The following is a 25,275-nucleotide window of genomic DNA, read 5'->3' on the forward strand; positions in this document are numbered from 1 at the left end:
GCCTCCAGGACATTGGAATTTTGTCTCTTGGGCTCTGACTTCTGGACAGTGAGTTGGCAAAGGCAGGGGGTAGCATAGCCCCTTGGTAAATGCCCACTAGAAAAGAAATCGGACTGGTCTATGAGTGATGTGGGGGTTTTAAATGATCTCCATAGACTCAGTCATTTCAAACTGACCTTCCCATCTCAAGAGGTGCTGTTTCCTAAAAACAGCAAATACAGTTGGAACTGCTTATGCTTCAATTTTGAGTTTACCATCCAGAGTTCATCTGAAATGTTCTAAGGTTTCTAGAAATTCCTCTGAAGAGGCACAGTACAAAAGGAAGGTACAAACTGGTTTACAAAGAGGTGGAAATGGCTCTTCGTACCACAACTTTAATATCTAAATATACAGACCATGAGACAGCCCAGCACACCAGGAAGGCTGCAACGCCTTTGAAGACTTGGACTTCTGCTGATGGGATATTACTTTATATGTGGTGACACTTCATAGTTTTTACAGTATTTTCATATACATTCCCTTTTTCAATTAGTCATGCTTTCATCTCTCTTCTCATTGATTTTTGGCTTGTTTGCTCTTTAATATTTTTGTTGTGTTGCTTCTAACTGATAAGAATGGGGTAGTGTAAACATCACACAGGCATGTTTGCACAATGCTGCCTTGTAATAATTAAGTGTATTTTTCAAAGGTCTCTAAGCAGGTCATAAAAATCTGCTCAGAGCTAAGCGTGGAATGTTCGGGTCTTATCCTACCAGCAAATTCTTTTAAACACCATAATAACCTGAATTTTGGTCATTTAGAAATGTACATAAGGGCTTCCCTGGGAGCTCAGTGGTAAAGAATCCCCTGGCCAATGCAGGAGACACGATTCAATCCCTAATCCGGGAGGATACCACACGCCTGGGAGCAACTAAGCCCATGAGCCACAACTACTGAGCCTGTGCTCTAGAGCCCAGGAACTGCAACTACCGAGCCCTCCGAAGCACAGCCCATGCTCCACAAGAGAAACCACCACAATAAGGAGCCCGCACACCACAACTAGAGCCACAACTAGAGAAAAGCTCGCATAGCAGTGAAGACCCAGCACAGCCAAAAATTTTAAAATAAATAAATAAACAAACTGCAAATACACACACACACACACACACACACACACACACACACACACACACACGTGAAATAAACTCTCCAAGACAGCATTTCGGTTTTACAAAGTGGTTGGAGACACCTCCCACTTTTATTTATGTAAAGAATGGATGTGTTTAAAAGTTAACTTTGGTCCTTTTAAATGGGTGAAAAGAAGCGCCTGAGGCAGAAATAGGCCTTGTGATTCACCTTCAGTTTAAAAGTGCTAATTTCTGCTTCTCGGTGCCTTTATAACAATTTGTCCCAATCTGTAACATCAGAAAGCAGCTTTTCCGGTGAGAGGGGAGGAGAGGAGAGGGCCATCCCCTCACCCTGTAAGCGCCCCTCTCCTCGGACGCTGTCCAAGAGGGAGGCAGAGAAGAACAATCTGCAGGCGACACAGAAGCGGAGGGGCACCGCTGGTCAACAGTTCCTTCTGACGGAACACCCAGCATGGCCTGTCTCCTCTTGCACTGGGGCCTGAACGCACCTTCACCAGCCCTCTACACACTGGCTAAGCAGGGGAGAGGACTCGCTCTGGAAAAAAGCCATTTGCTGTCTCATTCCTCATCTCTTCCCCAAAGCAGCATTCATATAACATAGAATTGCAAAGTTGGCCAGAAATGGGAACAAAATTGCAATTCAATGGCTTTTTTTTTTCCATTTTGTAAAATAATGGTAATAAATTAAATAATCAAAATATTTAGCTGTGTAAACTGGCTTCTGCCACTTGTGCAGTTACTTCTTTTCATGAGGAAGGTTGCTTTACATACCAATAGGTGTTTTTTAAATTATCTCAATGCCTATTTAGACATGCTGCTCCAGGAAGGTCTTCCAGTTTTGTTCAGTTGAAATTAATATTTGCTAATAAAAGAACTGTCGGAACTGTGAAGTAAACATTCATGTACCCAAAAGAACAGACTTTCCAATTTTCATTTGTGTGGTGTCCCTCTGCCCCAGTCAGTCATCCACCCTGTGTGGCCACAGCTCTGGCCAGAGTTGGACATTAAGCTCAGGGTGACACCGCCCTCCTGAAACACAGGACATAGAATATTGAATTCATTCGTTTTTACCAGCTCTGTATGCTCCCAGCAAAAACAAAAACAAGGCGTGGGCTGGATTCTGCATTTACCCATAAAGTTTAAGGTGTTGGCTTTAAGAGCAACTGTCAGAAGGTGATTGTACTATAACCCATGAGGATAAGGGGGGCGACTCCAGAGGAAAAACTCAATCTCACACCTACTAAATTTTCATATTTATTTCAGGCATAAATGGATTCTAAAATTTTGTGGCTTAAGGAAAAAAAATAATAAAAGTTCAGTGAACACAGTAGAGGCTGGAATGCTGAGACATTTCAGCATGGAGATGTAGAAGCAAAAGTAGGGTTGTGGAGCCAACCTGGGTGTCTGTTCATGATCAGGGCTCAAACCAAATGCTGCCCATGGGATTATAAGGCAAGAGCAATGCCCCAGACCTACCTGGACCTTAGGTTCTCTTCCCGGGCCTTCTCTTCTGCCTCTGCCTTCCTTGCTCAGGAAGGCTCACACAGTCATTGAAAAATTGAGATTTTGAAAGATTTTCAAGGATCACCAAGTCAATCACTGAGAAGGAGAAAAATAAAAGGGAAAGGGTTGAGCATCACATGCGAGGGGACGTTCAATTCAAACAGCTCCTGGGGAGTTACAATTCTCCTTACAGGCTGAACAGTGGGTGCCTATGTGCCGCTGGCAAGCCCACAGCAGTTTAAGGCAATATTTTGGTCAGCAGGTGTAGACCCCAAATGAACAGTGGTTTAAGACCTGGATTGTGAGAGGCAGACATGTGCTGAAATTAGACGAGCATTCTCGGGCTATTATTTAACATTCTACATATGTGAGATCCAGAATGAAAGAATGAGAATTATCTTAAAATCCCTGCTAAAGCAGGGCCTGCTTTCTCTAGGCAATCTCAAGCTTTAGTAGTTCAGACAGATTCTCTAGCTGACAATTAATATTAATGGGTAGATTTCACAATGTGGCATTATCACACGGGAGATGGGTGGGCACACCATCTGGGTTTTGGCAGGTATTAGATGTAATCAAAGGGATTACTTGGCTCAGGGAGAAATAGAAAACCTTGGGTTTGTTTAGTCTCTTTCCTCTTTTGTTTGGACGCAGCTCTAGGTGTGCTTAACTATTTTCCCCTTGTCCTTTATTTGTGGTCGGGAACATCTCCAGGAGAAAACAAAACAAAATAAAAAGGGATGGACAACCCACAAAGATCGTTTGGATATGGAATTATGACCCATTTTCCCTTCTCACTAAAAATTCACCAAATATTTATTCCATGCCTACTGTGGATAAAGAGCTCTGCCAGGACACCTCCATCAGCTTTAGTTCAAACAAAACGTCAGTGTTCACAGGTCTATTTCTGGATACCGTAGGTGAAAGGGCACACTGAGTCCTCAAAAGATAATACACAATTTCTTGATCAATTTTTGCCCCCTTCCCTCCATTTGTCTCCATTCCCCACCTACCCACACACATACACACAGACATATACACACACAAGTATTTAGGAGATCAAGTGCTTTCCCAGTGATCCAGTGGTTAAGAATCTGCCTGCCAATGCAGCAGACACAGATTCGAACCCTGGTCCAAGAAGATCCCACATGCCATGGGGCAGCTAAGCCTGTGCACCGCAACTACTGAGCCCGCTCTAGAGCCTGCAAGCCACAGCTACTGAAGCCCACACGCTCTAGAGCTTGCGCTCTGCAACAACAGAAGCCACTGCAACGTGAAGCCCGCACACCGCAATGAAGAGTAGCCCCCGCTCACCACAACTAGAGAAAGGCTGCGAAGAGCAACAAAGACCCAATGCAGCCAAAAAAAAATTCAAAGGGAGCTTCCAGCTCAGATTTTAGAAAAAATAATCATTTAATTGGATTGCTTATTGGAAACATTCAATGAACTAGACCAAGGAGCCTACACAGGTGTACATGTTTATTTTCAGTAAAAATAAACGAAGTTGTTGGTTGGTTAACACTAACACTTGATTAGGCAGTCTCAAGGTACCAGAACCCTTCTGATTGCTGCTGCAGGTAAACGTGTGAGTCTTACACTGAACTATGCTCTGATGATGAGTGCGAAGATGGCATGCAACCCAAGACATCCTACTCATGAAGAAGCACTTCTAACCCTCCGGTTTCCCTGTGGGACTGTCCTGCATCCCACAGATACATGCCCCGGGGACCCACAAGGCACTGTCTTTGCTCCATAGTCATCACCCATCCAGGGAAGACGGCAGCACCATCACCCCAGCCGTCACTGGCTGGTGAAGCAGCCCTCACCTGCAGGCCCTCCTCTGCACCTCATCGCAAGCAGACAGGACCACAAAAGAACCCAGGCTCTGTCAAGGTTACTTCTGGGTCTGATCATCTTGTCCCAGGAAACCCAGCATGTAGGATGTGTATACTTAGCCCTTTATTACAGGATGGTGATTATGACCCCCAATTTTCTGTAAACATGGCCCAAGGCTGAGACCACCTTGTCCCATTTGCAACAGTAGCAAGACAATACAGGATCCATTTCCTCTTTGCCTTCTTTACCATGTCACCTTACCACAGACAGTGCATCCTCTAGCAGCTCCCTAAGCAGCTAAAACAAACTCAGCTGACACCACTGTCTCTCTCCATCAGCTACTCCCAGGCATCTTTTCAGGTACAACAGGCATACACTCCACGCTTCATTTGCATTTTTATAAAATTGTGTTCTTAACAACACAACTGCATATTCAACTGCCCGGATCCACTTGAGATCTTAAAGCTGCATGTCCAAGAGGCTGGCAATTGACCTACACACACATCAGCACAGGTGGCTTTGGAAATGTAGGTTCATTAAGATTAAAGACAATGAAGAATTCAGTTCTTCAGCCACACTTCAGGCATGCAATTGTTACATGTGGCTGCTGCTGCTGTGACTGCTAAGTCATTTCAGTCCTGTCCAACATGTGGCTAACAGCTACCAAATACTGGACAGGGAAGAGGCCGAACACTTTCATCATCACAGAAACTTCTACTGGACTGTGAGGCTAGAGGATGTGAGGACAGAAGAGGGAAGTTTTCTCAGAGCCTGCAGAGACGAGCTTGGGGAAGCCAGGCCTCATGCTCATGGTTTTCACTCAAATCCACTCAAATCTAAATGCCAGCATTTCCTCTGCAGACGTGACACCCAGAATTTCAATGGGAAGTGAAGCGGGCAGTGGTGAAAAACCTCCACGGTGCAGAATTCTGGGGCAAATTCTTTGCTAAATTCTGGGGGAAATTCTTTGCTAACGGGTGGAAGGGAAAAGAAGCTTCCTGGGCAGGCATTCGAGGGCGGTTCACACTCCCGCGCTTCCAGCTTCTCGACCATGACCCAAGCTCAGGTGGGGCCCAGCTGTCGCGGGTGTGAGAGCCCAGGACTCGGGTGGATGCCCGGCTGGCGCCGCGTGCGTCCAGCAGCCTCCCGCCGTGTCCTTTAGCACGAGGGCGGGCAGCGCGGGACAAAGGCTCAGGCAGGCGGCAGCTGCCAGGTTCGGCGCGCAGAGGCGGCCGCGGCCACCCGGGGCGCCGGCCGCCTCCGCGGCCCCGCGAGGGAGGCCGGGCGCCCGCCTTTGTCTGCGGCGCGCCGAGGGCCGGGTCCGCAGGAAGCGCGCGCCATCGTGCGGCCGGAGTCCGGCACTGCGCCCCTGGAGGCGCTGCGCGACCCTCGCGCGGCTGGAACCACCGAGCTTGGCCGGAATCCTCGTGGGGACCGCGGTGTGATTCCGGAGGCGACTGCTAGACCCGCTATGGCGCGTTCTATTAGATCATGCTGTGTGTTAGGCAAACACATGACCACTCTTGATAAAGGCAGCTGAGCCATGGCCAGCAGAAAAGGTAGAGGAAAGTGGACACACTTGTCTATGTACGATGAAAAATATCCAATAGCTATGATCACTAATATTTGTTAATATAGTTGCTTGCATATGCATGGAATGGAATATCTCCGGAATGTCGCAAAAGAAACTGGTTACAGTACTTTGCCCTGGTGACCTAAGGGACTCATGTGTCTAGGGGATGATTATGAGAGGGTGGCTCCTGATCCTTTGGACTTTCATAGGATGTACATGTATTTCCTGTATGAAACTAAAGCATTTAATAATATAAAGATATGGTGGATAGAATGTGTCTGTGGTGTGTACCATGTGCAAATGTGGAGCCAAAGAGAAGTAAATATAGTCATTAAACATTCCAGGTACTGCTCTCTGGAGACCCTGGGTCTCCAGGAACAACTCATCAACTGCCAGAAATGGAATTAACCATCATTTTCTATGTAATATGGCCAAGCACAGGTTTTCTCATCTTGAATGACCCTGTTCAGCAGGTGAGTCTCTTGTAGTCTTAGTGAGGATGCAAAATGTGTCTTGTCTCTTTATTGACTAAACTCCTCTCACATAATTTTTGTCTCAGAAAATGCTCACTGGGGGAGATTAGCAGAAAAGGAGTAGTTACCCTCTGACTTATTTTGTTTAATTTTTTTTTTTTCGGTGGCACCGCATGGCTTGGGGGATCTTAGTTCCTGACCGAGGGATCAAATCTCAGGGCCTCGGCAGTGAAAGTTCGGAGACCTAACCACAGAATACCCCACTGACTTATTTTAGGAGGCAGGACTGGAGTTGAAGCTCTCAGAAATGATAGTCTATCTCCCTCCAACCTAATCTTCTAACCAGTTAACCCCACTTTTCAGCATGGATTCCAACAAATTTAACCTATGAGGCCACATACCAAGTTAGAGAGCTTCCCAGGTAGCGTAGTGGTAAAGAATCCACCTGCCAATGCAGGAAACCCAAGAGAGGTGGGATCAATCCCTGGGTCAGGAAGATTCGCTGGAGGAAGAAATGGCAACCCACTCCAGTATTCTTGCTTGGGAAATCCCATGGACAGAGGAGCCTGGCGGGCTAGAGTCCATGGGATCCGAAAGAATCGGACACAACTGAGTGTGCACACACACACACACCAAGTTAGAATTGGTTATACTTAAGCTCCTTCCACTCTCCGCAGCCTTGACTCTGTGACATACTTGCAGACGTGGGCCTTATGAGATGGCCCCAGTCACTTAATGGGCCCCTGAGAGCATTAAATCCAGCCAAGGATCTCTACATGTGCACCAGGCCTAGAACTCCCCCAGGTAAGAACCACATCATTACCCTCTTGGTGAATCAGGGTCAGGTTCAATTTTGTTGAACCGAACTCTAAGCTGGTTCTTTATTGACCAGGAAGTGTTCTATGAGGTCACAGGAAATGACGGGGCACACAGATTGTCAACCTTGCAGTTGGGATGAAAGACGTGTGGGCAACAGAACTGGCTTTAGAGCCTGAAGGATCATAAGGAAGACTTAAACTGCATGGTAAATGGGGGCAGCTAGAGTCGTGAGAGCAGGAAGAGCAGGGCCAGGAAGGCCTCATCTGGGAGAGAATCCACCTGGGCTGGGTAGAGGGGAGTATGTGTATACATATGTATACACATGTGTACCCGTGTGGGTTGGGGGGCATGGGCACATGTGTATGGTTGGGTCTGGACAGTGAGCACTCAGGAGCCCTGCTTCGCCTGCCTGCTTGGAGCAGATGGGCTAATCTGAGGAGCAGGTAAGAACTTCTTGACTCACTGCCGTGCATGCATGCATATAAGTCGCTTCAGTCATGTCCGACTCTTTGCTATCCTGCCAGGCTCCACTGTCCATGAGATTCTCCAGGCAGAATAACTGGTATGGGTTGCCATGCCCTCCTCCAGGGGATCTTCCCAACTCAGGGATTAAACTCGTGTCTCTTATGTCTCCTACACTGACAAGCAGATTCTTTACCACTAGCACCACTGGACTCAGAAATCTCTCAAACACAGAAGGGAGGTGGGAAGGGGAAACTTGAAAGGACAGCAAGAACTTGATCGGCATTTCCTCCACAGTGAGGGAGGGCATTCTGGGTGCATGTAAGAAGTGCACAAGGCAGGAGGCAGTCATGCTGGTTTTCCTGTTTTCTCTTTAGAACTCAGGGTGGGTGTGTCCTTCCCAGGTCTCTCTTGGACCTGCTTTGCCCTGCTTCCGGTGGGGTAGACCAAATAAATTGTAATAGTAAGGAGCCCACTGCTTGGAAAATCTGCCCAACAAACTGGAATGCACTTATAAAACCCTTCCCTTGGGAAAAGGGCCAGTTCCACACGCAGGGGCTTCTGAGCCAGATCCACTTTTTGAGCACCCACTGCCAGCAGGCATGATCTTCAGTTTGTTTTGTCGGGATCCCTGTGACCTAGGGGCTTCCCTGGTGGCTCAGACAGTAAAGAATCTGCCTGCAACCCAGGTTCAACCCCTGGGTCCATCCGTCAGATCCCTTGGAGAAGGAAATGGCAACCCACTCCAGTATTCTTGCCTGGAGAATCCCATGGACAGAAAACTGAGCAACTGGCACTTTCACTGTGACCTAAGGAGGGTAGCAGTGGACCCCACTCTCTCCACAGCTCCAGAGAAGACAGCATTTCCACACCACCATCAGTGTTTGGATGGACACGATCTTGGGAAACTGCTCACTAGTCGTGTTTTCTGCCTTGGTAAGTGGTTAAGATGCCTCTTGCCTGAATCAAAGCTGATGGACCATGTCAGGAGTCAGAGACGTCCTCCAGCCCCTAACCACTCCATATAACCTTCCTGTCTGCTCTCAGAAGAGAAGACTGTTGCTGTTGGCTCCTTGAGGAAGACTTGGGCCCCAGTGCCTGTCTTCCAGGTGGGGAAGCCCTTTGTCCTCTCCATGGGGGAGCCAGGAATCTTCAAAGGCTTGCTCTGGGCTCCCCCTGGGCTCCTGGCTCGTGGGAGGCCGAGGTTGGTGAGAATTAATTGTAAAGTGCATTGAGAGGCACAAATGAAAACCAGTCCCGCGGCGGAGAGATTATTACTGTTGGCAATTTGGGTTTTCTGAAATAGCTCTTAGGATTATGACTGTGGCAGCCGAAACCCCAGAGGTGAGCTCAAGGCTGATAGATTTTTGAGTGGCCCCATTTTGCTCAGCCTCCCTGAAGGTGAGCGAGACAGACCGGGTCCTGAGCTGGGTTGGGCTGGGAGTTGAGACCCCTCCAAGGGCTGCAGATGCAAGGCAGCTGAAGGCTGACCCCCACGTTCTTGAGAGAGGGTCCCCAGACTTGCCAGCATAATTTCCTTCTCACTTCACTGTTCCCTTTCCCGTCTGAACTGGCAGGTGACCTACGGGGGAGCCGCGTGCAAATTGATTCGGAGGCGATCGATGGCTAGGGGCGCGGCCCAGCTCGCTGCCGTGTCACTGATCCTCTCCAAATCGATTCACACACCGTTTCTTCTCCGCACACCTGCCACGTCAGATGGAGAGGCATCAGTGAAGTGAGAAGAAAATCATGCGTTCCTTCCTTAGGTCTGTGTTGCCGCCGCCGCCACGGAGCCGGCTGCTCCTGGCTCTCCATGGGCTCCCTGGCCGCCAACACGCACCTCGGGGAATTGGGTGTCCCTTCCATGCACATGGAGGAACAACCCAGGAGGCAAGGGAGCTGCCCGGATGCTGGCCTTGGCACCACCCCACGGAGGCCTCTGAATCACCAGACCACCAAGATCCCCCTCTCCCACCACACAGGGCTCCTAGGGCCTTTGCTCCCAGCTTTTTGTTTACTCTCTTCAAAGACCATTGTGGACCAACCTATAAACAGACCACTTACTTGTTGGAGCCAGAGTCATTCAATATTTGAAGTCAGTTCATCTGAATGAATTCATGCATCCATTCATCCACTGGACCAACCTCTGTAGACGCCCCCAACCCCAGAGCACCCCGTGCTGCCCTGAGATCAGGCTGGCTCCTCAGGCTTCTAAATTATCACCAAAACAATCTGCTTTGGAGAAGACAGACCAAGGTCCTAGGAGCACCCAAGAATAGCCTGAGCCAACATAAATCAGAGAACAAGTCAAATAATGGAAAGATTCCTGCAGCAATTTAACGCACACCTCATCGACTTACTGCAGTTCTGTTAGTCCCCTCACTGTGTTACTGGGCTGCTAGGAGATGAGTTTGCACAGAGAGAAACAGACTGTCACTAAGCACAGTTCTTTCAGAGCAAGACTTTCTCAATGAAGGAAGCAGTGCATTTTACATTCTGGTGCAAACAGTTCTTAAATCTGTGCTTTGAGTCAGGACCACCGAATCCATTAGTGCTGCAGTCCAGGGGGTCGTGAAGAGTCGGACACGACTTAGGCGACTGAACAAAAACACTGTAGGCATAGTGCTTTGGCCCCCAAACACTTTTAGGGACTCTGGTAGGCTGAATAATGTCCTCCTCCCCCAAGAGGACCACATTCTAATTCCCAGAACCCATGGACATGACATGGCAAAAGGGACTGCGCAGACGTGATTACACTAAGGAGCTTGAGATGGGGAGATGATCTGGATTAGCTGGGTGGGCCCCAAATAATCACAGAGGCTCTTATAAGAGGGAAGCAGGAGAGGAAGGGTTAGAAAAGGAGATGGAATGATGGAAGCAGAGTTCAGAGACTCAGAGAGAGGTTTGAAGATGTTCATCTGCTGACTTTGAAGACAGAAGAGGCACAAGCAACGAGATGCACACAGCCTCTAGAATCTCAACACGACTTTCTCCAGGAGGAGCCAGACCTGCCAACACTTTGACTTCAGCCCAGTGAGACAGACTCTGGACTTCTCACCTCCAGAACCATAAGCTAATAAATTTGTGTTACTTGATGCTGCTAAATCTGTGGTCATTTGTTATAGCAGCCAGAGGAAACTAACAAGAAGAAGTGAAGTCGCTCAGTCATGTCTGATTCTTTGCAACCCCATGGACTTTAGCCCACCGGACTCCTCAGCCCATGGGATTCTCCAGGCAAGAATACTGGAGTGGGTTGCCATTTCCTTCTCCAGGGGATCTTCCCAACCCAGGGATCGAACCCAGGTCTCCAGCATTGCAGGCAGACGCTTTAACCTCTGAGCCACCAGGGAAGCCTTGTTAGGAAACTAACAAGGGAGTCCACAAAAATGTTTTGGCTTCTTTTCAGAAGAAAAAAGAATGAATTTTTAAGGTTAAATAAGATGTTTTAACATTTTTAAGATGTTGTATATTATTATTTTTTAATATTTATTTAGTTTGCTGTGCCAGATCTTAGTTGCAGCATATGGGATCTAGTTCCCTGACAAAGGATTGGAAGCCACGATGTGACCCTGCTTCAGGCAGCAGTAATCATGAGAATTTTAGCAATTCTAGAAGGATAAGACAGCACAGATCCAATGCAGAACTAAACAATCCATTTCACCACCAATCTTAAAACAACCGTTCTGGCTGCTTATTGTAAATCCTTCAAAACCCAATATTTTAAAATAGAATTTAAAACTGAGCTAAATTTATTTGTCAGAGTACATCCAAGTGACTTAGTTATAATAAGAGAGCCTGGGTCTGCCTCTTTTTTATACTATCTTCTGTTGTACAGAAAAGGGCTTCCCTCAAAATTAATGGTGTTTCCATATTTATAAACAAGAATTCCTTTTGTATGAGAAGCCCCCTTGGAGATTTCTGGATTGCCTAGAAGCTAAATAAACTAAAAGTTGTTGTTTTTTTTTTTTTAATTTAAATTCTTTAATCCTGCTTCTGCCTGTTCTTGAGCCACTGAAATCAAGATTCTCCCACGGGCAGAGAACCAAAGCAGTTCCTCTCAGCAAACTCTTTGACTTACTGTCCAGGTTCTGACACATTCCTCTGCCAACAGAAAATAAGTGAGAACTCTTCCAATGAGCGGTGGCACCTCTTCTCATTTGTAGAAGGGAGTGTCAGCCTGAAACTAGTGGCCAAGTGTTTTGACGCAAAAAGCAAGAATTTCAGGCCAACTGCAGCCAAGTAGGCTATTCTTAGATGTGCATAGGAGGCTGAGAGGTCTCTGTGTGGGTTGTTGGGAAGTGGTTAGGGATTTGTGACTTTTAAGTGGCTCTTGAAAAATGTTTAGAGATGAACAAGCCCCTGCGAATCCCATTCATCACAGATGCTCAGTACCCCCTGACATTCAGAGCCCTTCTCAAATAGCCACTGGTTTTTAAGGTCTTCCTCAGCCACTCAAGTATCAGCATGGACTGACCTTCCCACTCCTGATCGCTTTACTCAGGACCGTATTTGTACAATCTGTTTAGGCTGCTACAAAAAAGTACCACAGACCAGGCACCTCATACCCCATGGAAATCTACTTCTCAGGGTTCTGGAGGCCAAGGAGTCTGAGATCAAAGTACCAGCAAAGTCACAGACATGTGGAAGGGACTTAAGGAACTCTTTGGAGCCTCTTTCATAAAACATTCATTCCATTCATGAGGGCGCCAGTCATTACTTAAACACCTCCTAAAGGTCCCACCTTTTAATACTATCATCTTTAGGGGTTAGGATTCCAACACATGAGTTTGGAGGAGACGCCAACATACAGACCATGGCAGATGACGTCCTAAGTAGGACGTGGAGGATACCTTTGTGGAGTCATGTTGACACGGTCTTCACCCTGGTTGAGTTTCCAGAAGTGTCTTCCGAGGTAATTGCTGACTAGCTGTGGAACTCTGGGCCAATGGTGTTCTGTGGAACTCAGTTCCCATGACTTTAAAATGTATATGGGCCATCGGGAGCACATAGATGTGAGAGGAGGGCTGGGATAAATCAACAGGGAGTGGAGAGAACCAGGGGACTCCAGAGACTGCCAGTGTGCCCAGCTTGCTTTATACGATCTCTTGCATCCATGTAGACTTTTATTTTCTTCTTTCCTTCTGCCTAGGCTGGACAGGGCCCTTTTGCTGTTTCTTAGTTGAGTTATCTCCTCCAACAAGATTCTGCAACTCCCAACTCCTCCCTCATGTTCACAGGAACGGCTGGAACCCTCAGTCAGTGCCTACTCTCGTGAAAAGTGCCAGCACCTGACATGTGGGCCACCCTTTTGGAACCTACTTCTCCATTCCCCTGTAATGCTACTTGTGTCCCGCTTTATAAAACGGCAACAGAGGGTGGAGAACTGAGGACTTGGGCAGTCTCCAGACAACTCAGGGCAAAAGCATCACGATTGAGAGGGAAGATTTCTGGCTTAAACTACTCAAATAATTGCTCAGCTGCGTACTTCAGAATGTAGCAGCAGAAGCATTTTGTCTTTCAGCCTTCAGGACATGGCTATGAGATCATCATGGCTCAAAGTCCTTCAAAACACTTACTATTTGCCGAATAGAGGTGGCAAGCTGAGTAGATCAGGCGTGGGGAGAAGAGCTGCTATTCTATTTTGGGAACTCGCGTGTTCACAAAGAGCCAGGTCTTGGAGACACAGTGGTAGATCTGATGTCCTCATGCCTTTGACATCTGAGCAGGAGCTGCTGGAGTCCCATCACATTGAAGAGCCACTTGAAAAGGCTTCATGGTTCAGGATGCTGTGCTTCCTTCCACAACCACTGCCTTCAGTCTCTGTGAGGCTCTTGTTGGCTTAAAGGCTACCAGGACCTCCGAAGGTGTTTTATCAGTCTCTCACAGGGTCAGTCCCTAACAGACTAAGCCGAAAAGAGAGAGAAGTAAATAAGCTTAACAAGCTGCTGAATGTTGGTGTCTCAACCAAGTCACTCATCATTCTATTTGGAAGCAGCGTCTCTTTGGACAGGCTGGGCAGAGTGGGGGCTGTCTCCTTTTTTTGTGACAGGAAGAGAGGTGTATCATTGAGCAATTACAAAACAGTGTAATTTCCATAACTGTGCAGATTCATTCATATTGTTAATTCCATGATGTGTGTTTACAGTAATGCAAGGACTGGAGATAAGCCTTGTAAAGATGACCCTTGTGTTCAAAACTCCCATTTCCTCATCTCTCCCTTTGAAATTAATCCGAAGTCAAAAAAAGAAATGTGTTGCCAAAAGAGAAGTGTCCAGAAGTATGGTTGGAGTAAGAAGAAACTCAGGAGAAAGAATCTGAGTCTACAGTGGGGTCCACAAAGACCAACTTTTGGCATGGCAACCCACTCCAGCATTCTTGCCTGGAGAATCCCATGGACAGAGGAGCCTGGCGGGCTACAGTTCATGGAGGCACAAAGAGTTGGACATGACAGAAGTGATTTAGCACACACGCATGCAAACTGAGACTAGCAGAGGCAGAAAGATTAATAAGAAAATTTTTACTTCCTCCAGTGCTATTATTTGAGATTTGTTAAAAGTAAGAGAGTATACTTTATTTACCCAGATATGGGTTGTTTAAAACATGGGAAGTATAAAAATATCTAGATTTTTTTTTAACTGAAGTATAGTTGATTTACAATGTTTCAGGCATACAGCAAAATGATTCAGTTTTAAACACACACACACATATATTCTTTTTCAGATTCTTTTCCATTATAGGTCATTACAAGGTATTGAATATAGTTTTATTTCCTATGCAGTAGGTCCTTGTCATTTATCTATTTTATATATAGTAATACCTAGATATTTTGAGGGAACTTGGAATTGTGAGGTGTACCAATATCCTTCTTCTAATGCTGCAGAAATTCCACAAGTTCATAAATTTATTTAGCAAATGACTCTCTATTCAGCCATTTCCTATGGGACCTTGGACAAATCCCTTCCCACTTTTGGACCTGGTATCTTCATTTGTAAATAGAAGAGGAAAGGTGGTCAGATTGTATGGTTTTTAATCTCTACTTCATGTCTTGAGTTCTCCGAGTCCTGTGAAATGTTTTGAGAAATTGCGCTCACTTGTACCTAAGGCAGACCTGGGTGTGAATCTCAGTTCTGCTTACCAATGACCTTGAGTGACTCATTTGATTCTATGAGCCTCAACATCCTCAAATGTAAAAGGGAGTCATGGGTAACCTTCTTATATATAAAGTATAAATATGTATATATAAATAAATGTAAATGTTTATGTATAAATAAATATGTGAAGTATAAAATACATGTAAACTCTCTGCTTAAAAAATGAAAGATAGCCATGATCCATGTGCCAGGCACTAATGGAGAAATACAAAAGGAAAATACAGGACATTGGATGGGCTTTCTAGAAATTTTCAGTCAGGTTGGGGACACTATTATCTATAATGATTTTTATAAATATCCCCCAGTCTCTATTCAGTCACTATTACCTGACTAACCATGAACATTTTTTATTAGCAAGAAATATTTCCAAATCGTTTGAGATACAGCCAGCATATCTGTCCTAACACTGAATTCCCCAGCTTTAATACTTGCAGAAAACAATTGGTTCTCTTTTCACTGAGCTTATATTCACTCCTTGTAATTTGAATCATCCTCTTAATTCCTGGACCCTACCCTTTCTTCTCAAACAAGAGAGTCTGCTTTGGTTTTGACCAAGCCCATATCTTCCCGAATTTCTCAGCTAAATCTCTTCTAATACTTCTCTTTTTCCAACATAAATAGTCTTTGTTCACTCATTGTCCCACCCTGCCTCACCTCTGACTCCAATTAGAGCAATATTTGTTTTTCCTTTTTAAGAATCTTTCTAGCTTCTACTACTCAGATATGAGGCAACCCAGCTCGTGTTAAAAGCCCTTCATTATGGTCACAGAAAATCTGCTCTGACAAGATCCACCTCGACAAGACTGTGTTCCTGGATTTCCTTCCTCATTTTATCTGTCATCTCACTTTCTAGGTCACATCATTTCCTGGCATCTAACGTGTTGTCCGTTTATATATATATTTTAAAGAAATGGAGGCGTGGCATGTGGAATGAGCACCTTGTGGGGTTGGGATATAGAAAAGGCTCTTCTAATGTAGGGGCACCTGCAATTTTCTGGAGAAGGAAGAGGAACAAACACACACAACCGTTTCTCCAAAGAGCCTGTCAATTTTGATGGGGATTTTAGTTCTTTGAGACAGCCAATGGCTGTCCAAAGCCCAAATGTGGACTCCAATCAAGCCTTCAAGGAAGTGAGTAAGAATGTTTTTTGGATTATTCCAGAAACATAGACCACACCAGCATGGAGGCGTTGAGGTTGGGGGGCTTGGGAATATGAGGACTCCGGGATAGGATGACCTTGCAAGACCACCCTCTTAGGAAATAGCCAGTCAATGCAGTAGGTCAACTTGCATCAGGCTGGTCCAATACCTTTATGCTGATATCCTGGTCCTCTGACCAGTCTGTGACCTGCTTTATGATAATACAGACGTACCTCAGAGATATTGTGGCATTGGTTCCAGACCACTGCAATAAAGCAAATATCATAATAAAGCAAGTCCCATGAATTTTTTGGTTTCCCAGTGCAGACAAAATTTATGTTTATACTACACTGTAGTCTATAAGTTTTCAGTAGCATTGCATCTTAAAAAAATACATATACTTTAATTTTTAAAATACTTTGTTGCTGAAAAGACTGTCATCTGACAATGAGAGTTGCCACACACAAAAAATTCAATATCTGCTGCTGCTGCTGCTAAGTCGCTTCAGTCGTGTCCGACTCTGTGCGATCCCATAGACAGCAGCCCACCAGTCTCCCCAGTCCCTGGGATTCTCCAGGCAAGAAACTGGAGTGGGTTGCCAGTTCCTTCTCCAATGCATGAAAGTGAAAAGAAGAATACCATAAAGCAAGATGTCCTAAAACAAGGTCGGCCTCTGATGCTATTTATTAACTGTTTATAGCTTCCAGCACTGTGCTAAGCAGGTGACAAACACAATTACGGGGACGCTTTCACAGCCCCATCAAAGGGAGGTTATGTTACTATGGTTCCCATATACAGTGAGGAAACTGAGGCCCCATAAGCTGAAATGACTTATAATAAGGTGCAGAGTAAAAGGCAGAATCAAGATGTGCTGTGGGCAGTGAGGCTCAAGTCCAGGCTCTTAGCTTAACTTGGTTAGTTTTATGGGTTGATTTGAAATCCCCCCTACCTTCTCCATCAAATACCCAGACATGCTGGAGCAGGATTTTGAGATAAAGTGAGGTCCTTAAGGTGGACCCTAATCCAGTATGATGTATATCCTTATAAAAGAGGAAATTTGAACATGGAGACAGACATGCACAGTGGGAAGATGATATGAAGAGACATAGGGAGAAGATGACCATCGACGGGCCAAGGAGACGAACTTCCCTGGTGGTCCAGTGGTTAAGACTCCATGCTTCCAATGCAGAGGTCATGGGTTCAATCCTTGGTCAGGGAACTGAGATGCCACATGTTGCAAGGTGTGGCCAAAAATTAAAGAAATAAACAGATAGATAAGCCAAGGAGAGGGGCCTACAACAAGATTCTTCCTCACAGTCCTCACAAAGAATCAACCCCGTCTACAACTTGATTTCAGATTTCCGGCCTGTAGAACCGTGAGACCATACACTTCTGTCACTGAAGCCTCCTAGTCTGTGGTACTTGGTCATGGTGGCCCTGGCAAGATACTATAGTCAGTGATCCTTGTTGTGAAGCAAAGGGGCACTCCAAAATTCATTCCGCAAAAACTCATGTTTTCTCTTTCAGCCTGATTATTTGACCCTGGCCGGAGTTCATTCAGGGCTTCCCAAGTGGCACAGGTAAAGAACCTGTCTGCCAATGCAGGAGACCCAAGAGACACAGGTTTGATTCCTGGGTCAGGAAGATTGCCTGGAGGAGGGCATAGTAACAACCTCCAGTATTCTTGCCTGGAGAATCCCACAGACAGAGGAGCCTGGTGGGCTACAGTCCATGGGGTCACAAAGAGTCAGGTATGGCTGAAGCGACTTAGCATGCACTCATGGGGTTCATTCACATGCTTTTAAATCCTAGGACTGCAGGGAATAAACCAACAGGGGTTAAAGTATTCTTCGACAAGGATGTGTAACATGCACCCAGGTTCTGGCATCAGCAGCAGGGCCCAGAGCAAAGGCAGCTAAAGCCCCCCCAGAATACACTCACCAGCAGGCAAGTCACCAAGGTTTGCATAAAAGAGAATAGCTTAGTATAATTTAAAATCACCACCTAGAGGGACACTCAAATCCTCCTCCTGCTCTTTAGACTTGGGCCTGGGTCTTCAAGAAAGGGGACCATGGAGTCTTCCCTGGTGGTCCAGTGGTTAAGACTCTGAGCTTCCAATGCAGGGGGCACAGGTTCAATCTTTGGTTGGGAAACTAAGATCCCACATGCTTACTGCAGCCAAAAAATAAAGAGAGAGGACCATGGATGAATAATGTGAGTGTGATGTCCACACGGCATCTAAGTAGCACACTGCTTACAGATAAATCCATGTTGACTCTCACTGATTAGTGTTTCATCCATGTGTATGTTCTATCAACTGTGGATTCAGGACCAGATTCTTAGATGAGCTAATGAGGCTTAACACCTTAACAAAGCAATATCTAACATCCTCTGATTAAACAATATTGACCAACTACACACTTGTTCTTTCTCTACATTTCCTTCCTTTTTCCTCTCCTCCCTTCCTATTTGTCTATCTACTCTGGGTATACACTTTTCATATTTCCATTCTGATTTGCATATATCCGTAGAAGGTATATTAGTTCTGGAGGGCTGCTGTAACAAATTTTCATAAATTTTGAGGCTTAAAATGATAAAAATTTCTCTTGCAGTTCTGAAGGCCAGACACCCCAAATCAAGGTGTAGAACAGTTGATTCCCTTCTGGGATCTCAGAGGAAGAATCTGTTCAATTCCACTCTCCTAGATTCAGGTGGTTGCCAGCAATCCCTGGCATTCCTTGGGTTGTAGCAAAATAACTTCAGTCTCTTCCTCCATTGTCACATGGAATTCTTCTCATGTCCAAATTCCCCTCTTCTGGATTTAAGGCCCAATCTTATATGGTATGGGCTTCCCTAGAGGCTCAGTGGTATAGAATCCGCCTGCAAATTCGGGAGATGCATATTGGATCCCTGAGTGGGAAAGATCCCCTAGAGAAGGAAATGGTAACCCACTCCAGTATTCTTCACTGGGAAATCCCATGGACAGAAGAGTCTGAGGGTCTATAGTCCGTGAGGTCACAAGAGTCAGACAAATGTGGTATGATCTTGTTTTTAACTTGACTACATCTGCAAAGACTTACTTCCAAGAAAGGTCATGTTCACAGATTCCAGGTAGACATGAAATAACTTTGTGGGGACACTATTCAACCCAATGCAGAAGGTGGCTACCACCAAGCATGAAGCCGGTGCCCTGTCTCCTCGCCATGGGCTCCCTCCAAGAGCCCTTTCAGGTCAAAACCAGTGTCAAGGCCTAGTTGTAGTGGAGCCAGCCGGCTCCCAGATTATGTTGGTTCCTCGACTCAGAACCAGCTTATAACTGGAGGTCAAACCAGAATTGGAGTTTCAAGTCCCCTCACAATAATAAAACATTAATTCTGCTTAAGAAGTCATCCTACCATTTTGTCACCCTAGGACATCACTAGACTTCCCGATGGGGTTGAGTTGCCCTAATGTGCAGGAGCCCCTGGGATCCTCCTGCAGACCAATTGCCCTCTGCTTAGTTAGATCTGGTTGCCAAGTCAGTTCATAGAAACTGGATGCTATTTACATTGCTCTCTTTGACAATACTGAATCATGTGACTGGAATGTACAGGAGAAGGACCTGGTGAATTTGTGGCATTTATTTTCAAGACTGATTGAGTCCAGCAACTATCCAGTATAGTCCACATTCTTCTTTGCTCTCTTTTTAAAAAAACATACATTTAGACTCACTGTAAAAGACCCTGATGCTGGGAAAGATTGAGGGCAAGAGGAGAAGGGGGTGACAGAGGATGAGATGGTTGGATGGCATCCATCACTGACTCAATGGACATTAGTTTAAGCAAACTCTGGGAGATGGTGAAGGACAGGGAAGCCTGGAGTGCTGCAGTTCATGGGGTCACTAAGAGTTGGACACGACTTAGCAACCAAACGACAACAGTAGTTATTAACGTGGAAAAGTATCTGAAAGCTATTATGTTTAAAAAATAGTAGGTGACAAAAAAAGTATATATAACTTGGTCTCAATTGTGTGGAGAGTAAATATAGAGATACATTTATAAGTCATAATAACAACAATAACAACAAGCAAATATTAAACACTGTGCTCCCATTTATGAACATTTTACATATTTTAATCCTCACAACAGCCCTATTAAGGGTCTATTTTTATCCTTACTTTACCACTTTCTGTTTTTTTAAGTATTTATTTATTTTTGGCTGTGTTAGGTCTTAGTTGCAGCACATAGGATATTTCCTTGAGGTGTGCAGGCTTCTCTCTAGCTGTGGCTTGAGGGCTTACTTGCCTGTAGCACGTGGGATCTTAGTTCCCCAGTGAGGGACCTTATTCACTTCCCCTGCATTAGAAGGTGTACTCTTAACCACTGAACCACCAGGGACATCTCCACCACTTTCAGTAGAGTTGGCTAATCTGCTACATAAATACTATACGTGACATATTGATATTCACAAATCAGAGGGAAAGAGTTGTATTTAAATATTTTAAAATAGAAATTAAATTTTGTGAACCTATAGAAAATCATAAATATAAATCTTAAATAAGCTTTTAGGTGTCTTTATTATATTTGGGGACTTGGGGGACATATTTGATTCTTCCCTAAGTATAAAGTATTTTCTTCAGGAATGTTCCCTGGTTTTTGAACTTATATTCTTATCCTTTGATTCATTCAATTTTTGGCCATTCTTTCATCAAGTTTAAAAAACTCTTAGAGGGAGAAGGGTTAAGAGCAGCTTAGAGTTTTATGGGGAACAGCCAACTTCTTCCTTTCCAAGATCTGCTGTATACTTCCTGCTTCTCTCACTGGGGGCAAATAAAAAACAGGAGATTTAAGAGATAAATTATCCCTGTGAAAGTCCCCCAGAACAGAGTAAAAATAATTGAAAAATGATAACAAGTGGCTGAAATGTTTGGAGAGATAAATGTGATTTATCATAGAGCACATAAGCACAGACATGAAATTGTAACTACAGACCTTCCCTTAACATCTGTGTGACCTACAGAGCATCCATAAAACTTCCACCACACACAAAAACCCATGTATTTCTTGTTGGAGATGAACCCTGGTTTGTGTTCTACTTTCTCAGAGGCACCTTTTAATTTTTTCTTGTTTTGTTTTTAATCCATCTTGAGAGGTATTTCTTAAGATCTTAAGCAAAAACTTGAGAACAAAAGCAGCTCCGAATCTGTACATGGTGAAGTCAAGGCTATACATTTTTGAGTCTTCGTGTGAGATGTGAAAGATTGTTTTATGTAAGAGATTTTTTTCTTCTCAACGTATTTGCTTAAGAAAGAGGGGAGAACAGAACATATGCTTATTGCTTCATTGTTATCAGCGAGTTAGTTTTAAGTTTCTGCCAGCACAGTATTTTCCCTTCTTATAGCTGATTTTCTCACCATCCTGTGACAGAATATGAGACAAGCACCGCCACTAAAGAGATAAAGGTTTCCAAGAAGAGCCTTGTGCGCTTTGGTATGGAAATGGAAGGTTTACGCTTCTTTGAGTTTTTTTTTTTTTTTTTTTTTAAGTTTAGCAGCCAAGAATTCAAGAGTTAAGGCTGATAAAACTGCATTAAGATTATCTCACCTGCCCAAGTGTGGGAGAAAACATGAGTCCAGAATAAATTGCTTTTCTCAAAATAGAAAGACTTTTCTAGCTTTATTTGGCCTGGGAACAAAGCCAAAAGGTAGGTGGGGCTTCCTCCCCCCACATCCCCTTCTTGGATGGTTGGGAGCTCAGAAATTGGGAATCTCCCAACACCTGAATGGGTGAAATGAGGGCTTGGGCTCCCCCAAAGAGCAGGGGACAGGATAGGATACAGGCAGCCACGACGGGGGCTACTCCTGTATTCTTGAGGCTCATAGATTCATATACCATCAAAAATCCTGATTCAGGACTTGGCATCTCATTTTGAACAGAGTCCTCAGTCATTATTTGTTGAATTGCAGTCTAATACATATATCTGTAGGTGTTTTAAAGACATACTTTCCATAAACAAAAATACCTTACAGGCAAAGCCAACACCAATTCCAACAAGTGTGTATCAGTTCAGTTCAGCCACTCAGTCGTGTCTGACTCTTTGCGACCCCGTGAATCGCAGCACGCCAGGCCTCCCTGTCCATCACCAACTCCCGGAGTTTACCCAAACTCATGTGCATCAAGTCAGTGATGCCATCCAACCATCTCATCCTCTGTTGTCCCCTTCTCCTCCCACCCCCACTCCCTCCCAGCATCAGGGTCTTTTCCAATGAGTCAGCGCTTCGCATGAGGTGGCCAAAGTATTGGAGTTTCAGCCTCAGCATCAGTCCTTCCACTGAACACCCAGGACTGATTTCCTTTAGGATGGACTGGTTGGATCTTCTTGTAGTCCAAGGGACTTGCAAGAGTCTTCTCCAGCACAATTCAAAAGCATCAATTCTTCGGCGCTCAGCTTTCTTCACAGTCCAACTCTCACATCCATACAATACATGACCACTGGAAAAACCATAGTCTTGACTAGATGGACCTTTGTTGGCAAAGTAATATCTCTGCTTTTTACTGTGCTATCTAGGTCAAACTACTGCACAGTTGCACTCATCTCACATGCTAGTAAAGTAATGCTCAAAATTCTCCAAGCCAGGCTTCAGCAATATGTGAACCGTGAACTTCCAGATGTTCAAGCTGGTTTTAGAAAAGGCAGAGGAACCTGAGATCAAATTGCCAACATCCACTGGATCATCGAAAAAGCAAAAGAGTTCCAGAAAAACATCTATTTCTGCTTTACTGACTATGCCAAAGCCTTTGAGTGTGTGGATCACAATAAACTGTGGAAAATTCTGAAAGAGATGGGAATACCAGACCACCTGATCTGCCTCTTAAAAACCTGTATGCAGGTCAGGAAGCAACAGTTAGAACTGGACATGGAACAACAGACTGGTTCCAAATAGGAAAAGGAGTACATCAAGGCTGTATATTGTCACCCTGTTTATTTAACTTATATGCAGAGTACATCATGAGAAATGCTGGGCTGGAAGAAGCACAAGCTGGAATCAAGATTGCCGGGAGAAATATCAATAACCTCAGATATGCAGATGACACCACCCTTATGGCAGAAAGTGAAGAGGAACTCAAAAGCCTCTTGATGAAAGTGAAAGTGGAGAGTGAAAAAGTTGGCTTAAAGCTCAACATTCAGAAAACGAAGATCATGGCATCTGGTCCCATCACTTCATGGGAAATAGATGGGGAAACATGTGTGTATAGGTAGTACTTTATAACCAAATACTGTTGTTAACTCCACTCCAGTCCATCACATAGGCATGTATTGTGAAAGATAAATTACCAACACAAAGTTGACTGTGCTGTCCTGTCAGCCCACCTAACCCAATCACTGCTAGAACTCTTTGGGTTGCTTTGATCCAAATCAACATCTTTCTAATTCCATAGCTGTGCTGGTTAACCAATATCTCAGTTCCTTTTATCACCCATCTTCCAAATCCATCAACTTCTCAAATCAGGCCAATTAACGAGAAATCAATTCTGAAACATTATTTAAAATTTTAAATTATCACTTAACTACGCATGCCATTGGATCATGGACCAAAAGCCCAAATGGAGAATAATAATTCTTTTAAGACAGCTCTGGATAAGAATGACCTTGAAAAATGTATTTTGCACATGTTCCATTGGTGAATTTTTTGCTGTTCCTTTTTTTTTTTTTAATGGGAAGCTATCGTTTTAGGAGATAATATAGTAACCCTCAGTTAATTCGTATGCTGCTGTTCAATCGAGTTTGAAAGCTGAAGGCCACGAGGTTGTGCTGTAATGGAAAAAAGCTTTTTAACTAAAAGCCAAGAGACCCGGGTTCTAATATCAACTGAGCCGCTGCCTCGCTGTGAGACGGTGGGCAAGTTGCTTAACCTGCCTGTGTCTCAGTCCCTACTTCTCTAAAATGGAGACAAGGACCCTGTCCTCACATGCTTGGGGTTCTTGGAAGGATGAAAAGCAATGACAGAAGTGGAAGGCTCAGGTGAGTTAGGAGCGTGATGTATTTACCGTGTGTTTGCTTTGTATAGTTTTATCTGTGCCGCCTTCAGACACCAGGCACCTGGCTTTGCTTCAGGAACAAAACTGAAAATAAGGCTTATGATCCTGGCCATTGAGTCTGGTCAGCCTGGGTTTGAATCCTGGCTTCACTATATATGCTGAACAACCTTGGGCAGCCTATAACTTCTATCAGTAACTGCATCTGTAACATGGACGTCATGAGATCTACCTCCTTGGGTTGTTGTGAAGCCTAAGTGAGTCACGGAGACTCAATAAGTATAATGAGGGCTTAATAACAAATTCTCATACACCTGTGGTGGATTCATTTTGATATTTGGCAAAACTAATACAATTATGTAAAGTTTAAAAATAAAATAAAATTAAAAAAAAATTCTCATACTTCTTGGGGCTAGATATATAAGGATACATTCTTTTATGGAAATTATGTAGTCATTACTATGTCCCAAGTTCATTCATCAGGTCTCTGTGTTTAGATAAATGATGTGTTAGTTGCTCAGTTGTGTCCGACTCTCTGAGATCCCACGGACTGTAGCCCACCAGGCTCCTCTGTCCATGGGATTCTCCAAGCAAGAATACTGGAGTGGGTAGTCATGCCCTTCTCCAGGGGATCTTCCCAACCTAGGGATCGAACCCAGGTCTCCCACATTGCAGGCAGATCCTTTACCATCTGAGCCACTAGGGAAGCCTCCTGATTGTGTGAAATAATTGGGAACAAAAACTTCAACTGACTCCTGATCATGTGATCCAAAGAATTCAGCTAGTATTCAAGTTGGAAATTTCTTCAGTCCCTCCAAAAGCCAGAGATTCCTGAGGAGAGAGAGAACACAACCGGTACAGGTATGTTAGCAGAGCATGCAGCAGACACGAAAGAGCTCCTTAAGTGCCAGCACAGAACAAATATGGGCAGTTCAGCCCCAAAATGAGATCATGTGGAGCTGCCCAAATAGTTGTTAATGGGTTTAAAAACACAAATATTGAAATTTTGAAGACAGATGAGAATTCTTAGAAATTGCATTTAAAACCAATGTAGTAAAGTATATATTCAGATTTATGATACATATATATATTTATTATAATACATATATACTGATAATACTTATACTATACTAAAGCAAAGTATATGCTTTTATACTAACAATATATATATAAACAGTA

At 44.5% G+C, this 25,275-nt stretch overlaps 1 long non-coding RNA gene across 1 annotated transcript in view; it reads right to left on the reverse strand.

Annotated features, from left to right (window-relative positions):
• The window catches only part of LOC113900734, a 29,783-nt gene extending 19,629 nt beyond the window's left edge, over positions 1-10,154 (reverse strand). Inside the window, exons 1-2 of the long non-coding RNA XR_003513237.1 lie at positions 9,855-10,154; positions 2,604-2,726 (exon numbers count right to left, since the gene is read on the reverse strand). This is a non-coding gene — a long non-coding RNA (uncharacterized LOC113900734). The remainder of the gene's footprint in view (positions 1-2,603; positions 2,727-9,854) is intronic.
• Positions 10,155-25,275: the final 15,121 nt, after the last annotated feature.

Source organism: Bos indicus x Bos taurus, chromosome 11 (genome assembly GCF_003369695.1).
Source record: "Bos indicus x Bos taurus breed Angus x Brahman F1 hybrid chromosome 11, Bos_hybrid_MaternalHap_v2.0, whole genome shotgun sequence".
Classification (NCBI taxonomy): domain Eukaryota; kingdom Metazoa; phylum Chordata; class Mammalia; order Artiodactyla; family Bovidae; genus Bos; species Bos indicus x Bos taurus.